The 11,375-nt window shown below is 36.1% G+C and overlaps 1 long non-coding RNA gene across 1 annotated transcript; it reads right to left on the minus strand.

The window, feature by feature from the left end:
* Positions 1-548: 548 nt before the first annotated feature.
* On the minus strand, positions 549-5,372 carry LOC136287861 (uncharacterized). Its single transcript, XR_010720395.1, has 4 exons — positions 5,099-5,372; positions 4,444-4,485; positions 2,580-2,633; positions 549-1,940 (listed from the first exon to the last, which is right to left on the minus strand). It is a non-coding gene; the product is annotated as an uncharacterized lncRNA (long non-coding RNA).
* Between the last annotated feature and the right edge of the window lie 6,003 nt (positions 5,373-11,375).

Below are 11,375 nucleotides of genomic sequence, written 5' to 3' on the forward strand. Positions count from 1 at the left end.
TGAAACCTTTTGTTTTCTTTCTAAAGTATCCCCATAAAACAACAGAAATACAAAGAAAAGCGGAGATTATGCAGCTACATTATTCAGATATTCTTTTTGGCCATGTTCTCTGGGAAATTACTTGAAACTTCCTCTGTATTACCTAGTCTGCATTCTGCTAAACCAAGACATTTTTTTCCACATTCCTGTATTCTTAATTCTACCAGTTTTGCAATAGTTAGAAATTTCTGATGATCAAGTTTTCTCCTCCATTGCCCTGAAGGTCCAGGGAATCAAGCTATGATTTTGTCATCTAATTAGAGAATTTCTGTAAGTCTCCCCCTAATCCTATTGTTTGCCATGTTTACAATGACTGAGATGCTGCTGTTTTAAATTTAAGGTTAGATTTTTTTTTCTCCATTCTTGTTCTTTCTGTCTCTTTCAGCTCTTCCTTGCATCATGCCAGCTTGTGACAATTTGCAGCACACAGGCATTACACACAGGATTAAAGGTATTAGAAGGCATATGTTTTCCTTGTTTAAATTTAGAGCTGCAGGAAGGCAATCACAGTCCTTTCGTGGCTAAAAATGAAAAAAAAAATTACTTTAACAAGAGAAAAAAACCAAAACACTCAAACTCCTGTAGCTAAGGAGAGGAACCATGTATTATCCCATCAGTGTCTCTTTATTCCTTTGTGGTGGAGCAATGTTTTTCTTGGTTTTAATTATGTTTACTTAGAAAGAAAAAATATGAAAGGTTTTCATGAAGCAATAATTTGTTCCAAGGAAATCCACTGTGAACAGGGAAAGATTTCACTTGATAAATAGCTCTTAGTCACTCTTCAGTGATGATACTTAGTGGTCCAAGAAGACATTCACAGAAAACTGCTAAGGAGGAGCTAATAAAAATAATTTTTTAGGTAATATTTATCTAAATATTGAGGTTGTTATACAAAATGCAGGAGAAGCTGGACAGTGTAAAGATACTAATCTATTAAGTAACTAATAACTGTGTTTACATCAACATAATAATTTTCTGTATATTACTTACGCAGGACTGGAATGCCATTTCATTATTTTTGCTTGTAAAAACATAAAAATTTTTACTGTGAAAACAATCCTGGCATCCCATTTGAAAATTTACAGGTTTTAATTTCTCATTATGTAAACCTAGTGTTATATTCCATTTTCTTCAAGAAGTTACATTTATGTGTAAAATATTGTACAAGTAAAGCCTCCTGCATAGTAAGGAATAACAAAGTGTGTGGAATTCTAATTTAAAATTACCATATGAGAGTTATGATACATGACATATGGTTAGAAATTAGTAATTGTGTTTCATTGTTTCTTTGGTCTTAAGTCTCTGAATATTTTTCACAATTGAAGACATCAGGGTTCTTCTCTGGACATGTGGAATGACAAATATTCACAGATCTGCAGGCTTTCCTGAAGGTGGCTCCATTTGATAAAGGTTAAATTAGACAATCCAGAATCAGATCAACCCCAAATTCTCATCAGAGTAATTGGTCAGAGGAGGAAAATTCAGAAATAACTGTTCAGATAACAGGCATGAATAACGCCTTAAGAATTTCCATAAAACATTTCTGGGATTTAACCAACGTGTTCTTGAAATTTATCAACTGAGCAAATACTCCACAAAAAATAGAGAAAACGGTCTGTGGCTATTTACAGTATGTCTCTGTCTCAATTCTGAACTAAGGACTGTCTTCACTAGCAATTTTCCTTCATTTCTTTTTAATTCTGGCTACTAAAAAATACAGGTTTATTTGACTGTGTCTCATTCACATATAGTTGTTTCCAGCCTCAGTGAAATAGGGAACAAAGGATATTCAGGAGAATGCTTGTTTATTTTAGGATAGTTCTCAATTCTGCCTCAGATTTCTCCAGCTCAGGATGTAGATGAAAAGATAAAATGTACAAAGCTTCATTTCAAAAGAAATTCTGAAATAGAAAATGGAAGAGAAAATTAACATTCAGTGTACTTTAGAAGAACTATAGCTTCAAAAATTTTGAAACTCAAGGAATATGATTATATTTGTCTGTGAATGGAAAAAAAAATTGAACAAAAAAAAAAAAAAAAGAGTAGATGTGAAACATTTTTAGTTAATTTAATTCCAAGCTACTAGTAGATATCAACTTCCATCTCCATTACCAAATAATTTTTGAACACAGGTTTTCTGTGATTTTCTAATGGCTCAGTGACAAAGGATGAATTATGGAAAAATTGCATTTTTCCATTGCAGAGGATAAACATTTAAAACTCTAGAGAAACCTAAGATATATTGTCAAGGTGTTCTGAAAATCTGTAGAGTTCTACAGGGTTACCTGAATCTAAACTAGCATTTTCATCACAATTCAGGCACAGCATCTTTGAAACACAATACATAAATTAAATATTTTCTGTTTGATACATTTTTAGAAAAAGGCTTTAAACCTGCTTTAAGTACTTCAATGCTGTTCAAAGTATCTTATGCAATATTTATACATGTTCTAGCTTCCCATCAGCAAGAAATGTCCTGTATGTCTTTCCCAAATCACCTTTCTCAGAGTTTGGTCATAAATTAATGATGACACTCTTACCAACCAGTTAAACTTGTACGTGCAGAATCCTTGCATATGAAAGTGTGTTTGTCACTAGGAGTTAAGACAAATAAAAAAAAATAATTGCAGTGCTTATTGTATATGGCTAAGCATATTTACAGGACAACAAAATACTAACTTTATCTACAGCAAGGGGCCAGAAAAGAACTTTCTCTGCCCTTCCAAGAATCTTCAAATCTCCAATGTCGGCTCCATTAAGACAAATATTAGATGCTGGCTATTTATACCTCCATGTATGCATATCCATTGGAATCCAGTATTTCATATATTAAACACTAATGGTATTTTAGCTTTCAGATCAATGTCACATAAAATTCATGGGAAAATATCACAGCATTTCACCAGAAGATGAATCACTTCAGTATGAAATCCTTTAGAAAAAAAATGCCTTCAAAGATTTTTCTGCCTTGAGCTAAAATAGCGTATGAATGCTATAAGCATATGAGTAGTTATTTAAGTTAAATAAGAATGGATTTTAAAAAGTGAAGAAAAGCTTTTTGGTTTCTGGTTTTCAAAACCTAGGGAACAGAGTCCCAAATATAAGAATCTTATCCTGCACCCATAAAAGACTTCTTAGAATTCAGTAAGGAAGGAAGTGTCACAGGTGGGATGAAGGGATGAGAATTGGGAATTAGAGTGCATCATCACAGAAATATTAGTTGTTCTACCTGTTGGCAAAGCAAGGTAAGAAATAAGAGAAATAAAAATGGTAGCATCCTTTCCATGGCACAGAGAATTTGAAAAGGCTGCTACTTTTAAACAAATTTTTGTGATTTTTTTTTAAGAAATCTTAGAAAATTCATATTCCTCATCTCTCACCTCTGTAAGGATTTAGGTAAGCTTGGAACAGTGTACACGCTGATTTCTGAACCTGAAGACAGTTTTTTTCCTTTAAGTTGAAAAATTAAAGTATTAATTTAAAAAATATCATTGTGACTTGAAGGAAGTCCAAGGCTGTGCTTTACTGTTTGACCTGTAGCACATTGGATGCTCTTTATAGATGTGTAAGTTTACTTATTATTTTAAAGTTTTGGAGGTTTGTTTGTGTTTTGTTTGTTTTCTTGTTTTAAATAAGTAAAAGCAGTTAAATATTTAGTAGCTTAGTATCTTCTGGTGATTGCTTTTGTTTAGAAGAGTAGTATTTAAAATGTCTCCTGTTCTCCATATGACTCTGTGACTCCCAAGCAAATGCATACTTACTAAAGCTAAAAAAATAAGGACAATTAAAAAAGTATTTTCAGCAAAGGCTTATTGACTTAACTGGTTTCATGTAAATTCTATCCAATGAACACATTGTGTGGTCCATAGAAAGGACATGTCTATTTTAGTAGTTCAATAACTGTTGCATTAAAGTGGAAAATAGTCTGAATGGATATGAATAAGCTTTTTATATGGAAAACAGAGGTTACTCAGTGGTTTTTAATTCTTCTTAAATTATATTCTCCTTATATCACGTTATGGCAAACACCAGCAGAATTAAAAACTGCCAAAGAATTCTGATTTTAAAATGTTTCTATAAAGAGGTTTTTTATCAAAATCAACTTATTTGGAAAGAAAGTATTTTTCCAAGTAATTTAATTGGCAAAATAAAATTCAGTAGCATGTAGAAGTTTCAAATGGACATAAATTTTCCATCATTTTAGTTTCTAATTCCACTTGCTTTCAAGTTTTTTGGTTTTTCCTCCACTTTGTCTTGCTTTTTTATTTTTTCTTTTCTACTGTGTTAAAAAGAATATCAAAAGGGGAATGCAAAAGAACTTTTATTTATCAAAAATAAACAAAAACTGCCTTTTTTCCCAAAATATTACTGCATTAAAAAAATCTCAATGTTTGATATACATACAGGTTTGGAAAGAAAACTTTTCTTCCCTCTGCGAAATGCTATCTGGAATATAAGAAAAATAGATTTTCATATTTCAGTACTGACCATGGAATAGTAAAGAAATTCAAATACTTTTACCCTTCCTCCTTTGGCTATGTATTCTGCATGTATGTCCCTCTTTTGATGGTGTTTTAAATGCCTTGAAGATAATTTTGCAATTCAGAAATAAAATCAAATATTTTGGTTTTCTTTCCAAAACTGGGAGCAGGAGACTCCTTTTTCCTCACTTTCCATTGGATTACAACAAAATATAAAGATTGAAAATTATTCATATACTGATAAAACCAGACACAATATTTTTAAAAATTAAACTAAAGTTGAGGGGAGATTACAATGGAACAAATAATTGGCAACTGTAAGTACAAAAAGGAATGCAATGGTAATGAATACAATTCTCTTACTCCTAGAAATAAATATTTTATGGTTTTTTAATTAATTTCTGCCTTTCATAGTCTGTAAAAGGTAGAAACTAGGGACCATCTTTCTTGGTCAGGGGAGTTAATTCAATTCATTTTCCAGATCATAAAGGCAGCAACAAATCCACCATGAGGTCAGGAAGCACAACAAAGTCATTTTTGAAGGAAAATCATAGTAACAGAAATACAGCTAAACATACCTGGAAGTTATCTCATGAAATGCTTTCATCCTTTCACATTAAAAAGCTGAACATGATCACTAATTTTTCTTAACAGATGAAAGTGAGCATCCTCACTAAGTTCCAGACTTAGCCAAATCACTGAAGGATCCCAGCTAAGGTGAAGCATACTAGGAAAATGTGGTTTGCATTTGAATTTTGAAGGGTTTCATTTCCCTGCGGGGTGTGAGAAGCAGATGACTGTGCTCTTGCACACAGCTCCATTCACATGCTCCTCTGCAGGCAGATGCTCATAAATGCCTGCTGCCTGGGATGGGATAGGACACAAGTGGACATAGGTTTGATGCAGTCACAGCATCTGTGGCAATAATTTGCAGCTGAGAATCCTCCAGCAGTACAAGCTGCACCACCTCCTCCACTGCAGCTCGGAGCCAGCTCCTGCCTGCCAAGGAGGTAACACAGGCACATCCAGCTTTGGTTATCACTGTACCCGTTATAGTCCTGTAGTGCTGGAAATCTGAAATTATCTGACTCCTAAGAAAAAAGAACAAAATATGGGTTCTTCAAAAAGAATACCAGCTCTATAATTTTAAGTTTGTGCATGAGAACAATCTAATATCACCTGAAATCTATATGAGCTTTTGCTCCAAATCATTTGAGCAGAGAACTTTAAATAAAATCTTCATTCTAATTAGAAGAAAACATAATCATCAATGTTGTGGTAAAAAAAGCTGACAATATCAGTGCAATAATTATTTTAAAAAAAGAAATAAAACATGTTCTGTCATGCTTGACAAATTTAATTGAGGGATGCTTTTTATATGCAGGGGTGGTAGACTCTTAGTAGTAATCAAACTAATGGTTTGTCCTTGCCACTTAGCAAGGTTTATTTTGTGTAGTGAAAACATAAGGTAAGCATGGTAGTGGCATTTCTGTCAGAATACTGATGATGTTGTTATCTCTCCTACACAGAAAGATGAAACTGTTGGGAAAATTTTTATTTGGTCACCATTCCCAATTCAAAAGATACTCAGAACCAGAAAAGAGGGTAGAGATACTTGGCCCTTACTTATCAGTGTAAATTTTGAATTCCTTTTTTGACTGAATATGCTTTTCATATATGAATAGAATCTATGAGGAAAAAGGGGAATTAATGCTCCATCCCATGTGATGAGCACTGGGCTTTGAGAGGAATGCATGAAAAATCACAGTTATTAATTAGTTTCATCTCATTCAAACTTATAAGTCCTTAAAGGAGTTTCCCCAAAGCCTAAAGTAAGTATGATCTGGGTCTAATTTCTTTATTTTCTACTTGGAACAGAAGACAAGATCCTTTTGGTTGGTTTCTTTCTCACTATATTTTTCCTGATCTGATATAGACTGTTTTTCCTACTCTTCTGAGGCAGCTCTATGCTGTCTCCGACTGAACACTCTATTCCAAAGCACGAACCACCCGTCACTGTTGGGGAAAGGACTTTCTCTTGGCCATACAGCTCAGCTGAAGGTAGCTGAAATGAAAGTGGACGTTACTGTTCTTTCATTTCATGATACACACACTATTCTTATTTCTTTGTCTTACAATCTTAATTTCAGCAAGCACACCACTGCAATTTAAAACGACTTTCTCTCAACTATGAGTGGCTTTGATTTGAGAGCTTTTCTTCATTTATAAAGAAGAGCTCTGTCTTTGACTTCAAAATTTTTCATCTTGCTGCAAATAGATTTCTTATTGTTAAAATACTACAACCCATTCCCTTTTCTTCATTTACTGCTTCTCTTTCAGGGAGAAAAAAAAAGTAAGGAGCAATGTGATGTCTTGGCCTGCCAATGCTTACAGGATAAGGGTCAAAGAAAGATGCTGCATTCACAGCAGCTTACATTTTGCCTTTTCTGCAGAGCAAGAGGGAAATGTTTGTTCGGTCACCAGCAGGTACCACGTCTGCTGAAATGTTCCCATGGAGACAGGGCAGAGCTGAGCACAGCAGAAAAGATGCACCTTACAGCCCTTCCATGGGGTCTGTGGTTACCTTTGTAGCTGATGCAGTGCACAGCAAAAGCATCTCCCTTTAGAAACCCATCTCCCTTCTTTAGAAACCACATTTTACTAGGAGTCAAATGCTCATTTCCTAAAGAAACCTTAAAACATTGCATGAAGGAGGAATGACCAAAAAAATGCAAAAGTATTTCACACAAATTTCACAGAATTCCAGTGATGCTTGCAGAAACTTAAAAGCTCTGTATACTTAAGATCTCTTTTTTGTTTGCGCTTTTTTTTTTGTGCTTCAGATTTATTTTTACAGCTGAAATAAGACAAATTCTTCTTTAGCATGAGATGACTTGGACCCAAAGAAATACTAATTGAGATATAAGTATTTGCTTTGCTGTTTGGTTGTGGTATTTGAACTGTGTTTCATTCCACAACACTTGCTAGAACAAGCTGCTCCTAGGAGAAAGACACTGGCATTAAGCCTTGAACTGTGCTATCTATACCACAGGTAGGAAGAATAAGTGGTCTTTTAATAAGTATGGGAAAGAAACACTGACCATTGGATTCATCAAAGCCAGTGATAAAACCACAGCTTGACTACTTTAAGATATTTTTTAAAGGAAAAAACCAAGAAAACAGTAATACTGCTGTAGAAAATACTGATAAAAATTAGTTTTCAACAGTTCAGACTTTTCTAGTCACCAACATTAAAATTAACTAAAATTGATGGTTCCAACAGAATGATAAAATGATTTTGGAAAAATACTATATGACACTGAATTAGTTTGGTTGGTTTAATTTGGAGACAAATTTAAAGATATTCTGATTCTTTACACTTAAAAATTTCAATAATTTTAAATAATTTCAAAAGTACAAGCATTTTTAGAACTTAATTCTAATTAAAACTTAGTGACAGAAAAAACCTTTGCAGTGACTTTACAGGTGTTCAGCTGCTTATCCAGCCCAATGTGTTAAACTAATGATCAGATACAGGGTCCAGAGGACTTTTTTCTCCTAATTAGGAAGAATTTCTGCAGAAGCAAAATTTACTTTTTTTGTAGTTTGGGTCATCATCATCATCACCACCATCCTCTGGGAATTTTGTTGACAAAGGTCCAGGAATCTGGTAGGAAGATAATGCTCTCATTTCCTCCTGTTTTCTTCCCGTGGCATGTCATTGTCTTTTGGAACATCAGGAAGCATTTCCTGGCCTGTGGTGTTTGCAGATGTGTGGGGTGATGCTGTGAGGTCCCTCTAAGCAGCTGCTCTGTGTGTGCCAGCACAGTGAGGGCCTGCATGCAGTGACTCAGTGGCTCTTGCATGGAGCATCACTGGGAATATGAAAACAAAATTATACAGCAGCCTGTTGGGTCCCATTTAAACATTATCTCTATCCAGAGGTGGTCATGCTGTGGGTCACAGATGTTGTCGTTGCTGGAATGTCTCCAAAGGGAGGCAGGAGAATTAAATTCAGCCTGATGCAAAAACAGGAGAACCTCAAGGCACTGACTTTTTGTAAGTGATGCTTTCCCCTTTGTGGTCGCACAAGATACCATGCTTGAATTCAAGGAGTTCTGGAAATTAGGAACCATGAGAACCATGAGCCTGTGGGAAATTCCAAGTTTGATGCCTGTCCTAACATTTACCAACCTTTTTCCCCACCCCAAAAAGTCATAGTTTGCTGGAGCAGTACTTTCACTTTCAGCTGAAAAGGTTTCTCATTCACCATGCTCTTGTCCTGTGTAGTATTTGCAGAAAACTGTATTGCAGCGACTTAGGATTCCATTGCAAAGACCCTAAGATTGTCAACATTTATTTGCCACACCTTGACATTTCCCAGAAGTGTGAAAGGTTGTGATTTATTGAACAAGTCTGTGTTATATGAATTGGAGAGTCATTCTGCTGCAGAAGAGGCTCTTAAAATCAGAGTTGGCTCAGGGCAGCCTGGCAGATATGTCAAATCCATGCTGCAATCAGAGATGAACTCAGGGCTCAGTGTATCCTGATCCAAGTGTCACAGAATGATTTGATCTTTATCTTTGCAACTTATCTGGGCCTATTCCACCAGACTTAAAGAGCCACTCAGTCTGACATGAAGATGGACAAACACATTACAGGGATCATTTTGACCCAAGATCTCATTCTGAGACCTGTGAAGGTACTGTAACACGTTAAATGAAAATATTTCTTTATACAAAGCGGTTATAGACCTGCTCACTTGTTCTCAGATTGGTGAGCCTTGTGGGCACTAGTCTGCATTAGACATACAGCTGAGCAGAGGAGAACATTCAGAACTATATTACTCTTGAGATGAAGACAGAAATAGGTATGACAATATCACAGCAATGGTTATCATCAATCACTTGCAGGAGATTGAAATATCTGTCCTGATTTTGGATGACATAGAGTTACTTTTCTTCCTAGTAGCTGGTATAGTGCTGGTTTGGATTTGGGACAAGAATAATGAAAACATACTCATGTGTTAGTTGTTTGTAAGTGGTGTTTGCACTAAATCAAGGACCTTTCAGCTTCTCACCCCAGCCCACACGCAAATGGGCTGAGGGATCACAAGAAGTTGGGAAGGGACACAGCTGGGACAGCTGACCTCAACTGACCAAAGGGCTATTCCAGAACTGACCAAAGAGATATTCCAGGCCAGCTGGCACCATGCTCAGTATATAAACCAGAAGGATGTTCAGAGTCATGGTATTTGTTGTCATCAGTCAGTGTGAGGTGTGATGGAGCTCTGCTTTCCTGGGCTGAACTAGTGCCTATCCTTGGAAAGAGGTGAATGAATTCCTTGTTTTGTTTTGCTTTGCTTTGTGATTTTTTGTTCTTCTGATTATTTTCCCCATCCTGATTAATGGGAAGGGAATGAGTGGCTCTGTGGGACTTGGTTGCCAGCAGAGGTCAAACCACAACACCATCTTATTTTCAGAGCTTCTCTCTGAACAATAAAAGAAACCGAAGAATTAATCACAAGCAAAACTGTGCCTTTGGCTTCTCTTTGAGAGGTGATCAGGTGCAGAGAGTGCCTGGGCCTTGTGTCTGTTTATTGTGGAGAATCTGTGCCTTCACTGCATGAACACAGGCATGGTTTCTGCTCAGCTTTAACAACCATCTTGAGTTGAAAAATTACACAAGGACTTCCAGGATCAAACTTATTATGCATTCAGTATCCCAATACTCCATCTGCTGTTTTCTTGTTCCATATCCCATTAACAAATGCTAAGCTGCAGATTGTTTTTCACATAGTAATGAGCTGCATAAGTACGTAAACAAAACAAAAGTTATATATTTCTGTTAGAACAAGTGCCAAGAACACCTCCTGTTGCAACACTACTAATGACAGGATAGCAACAGTGGAATAAAGAGAGTAATTTGTAGTATTCCCAGGTCAGCTGCACACATGGTTTCTCCAAAATAAGTAAGTGAGGCAATTTATTCCATATTTGCAATGCACCAGATTCATTCCTGCTTTAATTGCAGTAGCCTCAGTGGATCTGTATCATGGAAGAATTTGGCCTTGCAGTTGGAAATCTTCCTACAGATGGTGGTAAAAAAGGTGAACAGCATAAATAATGTCATTATCCCAATTAACTGGAATTGATTAATTCATCCATCCATTTCCCAAGTGATTATCTCCAATTAAAATAATTGCCTGGATAACATTCCACTGCTAGATCCCTGGATGCAACAGAGATTTCTAAACAACATTTTACTCATATTCCAGCACCACCACCAATACCTGCAGCAGGGAAGCACTTTGCAATTTGCAACAGTTCAACACAAGGACAGAGGAAGGTTTGGAATATCTCTAGGAAACAGACACATTTATTATTATTTGTGTAAGCATAGTTACTGTGGCATGGGAGTCGAGTTGCAGAATGCAAGGGGGGTGGTGCCTGCTATAAAGAGGTGATATTTATGAGCAAGCACAGAAGCATGAGGAGCACAAAGAAACCACGAGATTTTATCAGTAGGCATAGCAGCCTCTCACTGTTGTATATTTTTGCAGGCATCACAGTACTGGATGTTTTTTCCAACCACATCTCTGAAGGTAGCCAGGTCTGTTGATGCTTATAAAGAGATCCTCCCAGCTGTGAAAGTGATAAAAAGTCTGATGACACCTGTCTGAAAACGTAAAACATGGGCAGACGAGCCTGACACCACAGAATGACCAGAGGCAAGATTCTGCTTTCTGATTGTGATTAGAAGATGATGGATGTGACAAGGATGCCTTGAAAAGGCAGTATCTGAAATTGCATGCAAAGTGTGAGAGAGATATAGAGTAGTAATTTAAAGAAAGTG

Source organism: Chamaea fasciata, unplaced genomic scaffold (genome assembly GCF_029207755.1).
Source record: "Chamaea fasciata isolate MVZ Bird 193981 ecotype frontalis unplaced genomic scaffold, bChaFas1.0.hap1 SCAF_3, whole genome shotgun sequence".
Classification (NCBI taxonomy): domain Eukaryota; kingdom Metazoa; phylum Chordata; class Aves; order Passeriformes; family Sylviidae; genus Chamaea; species Chamaea fasciata.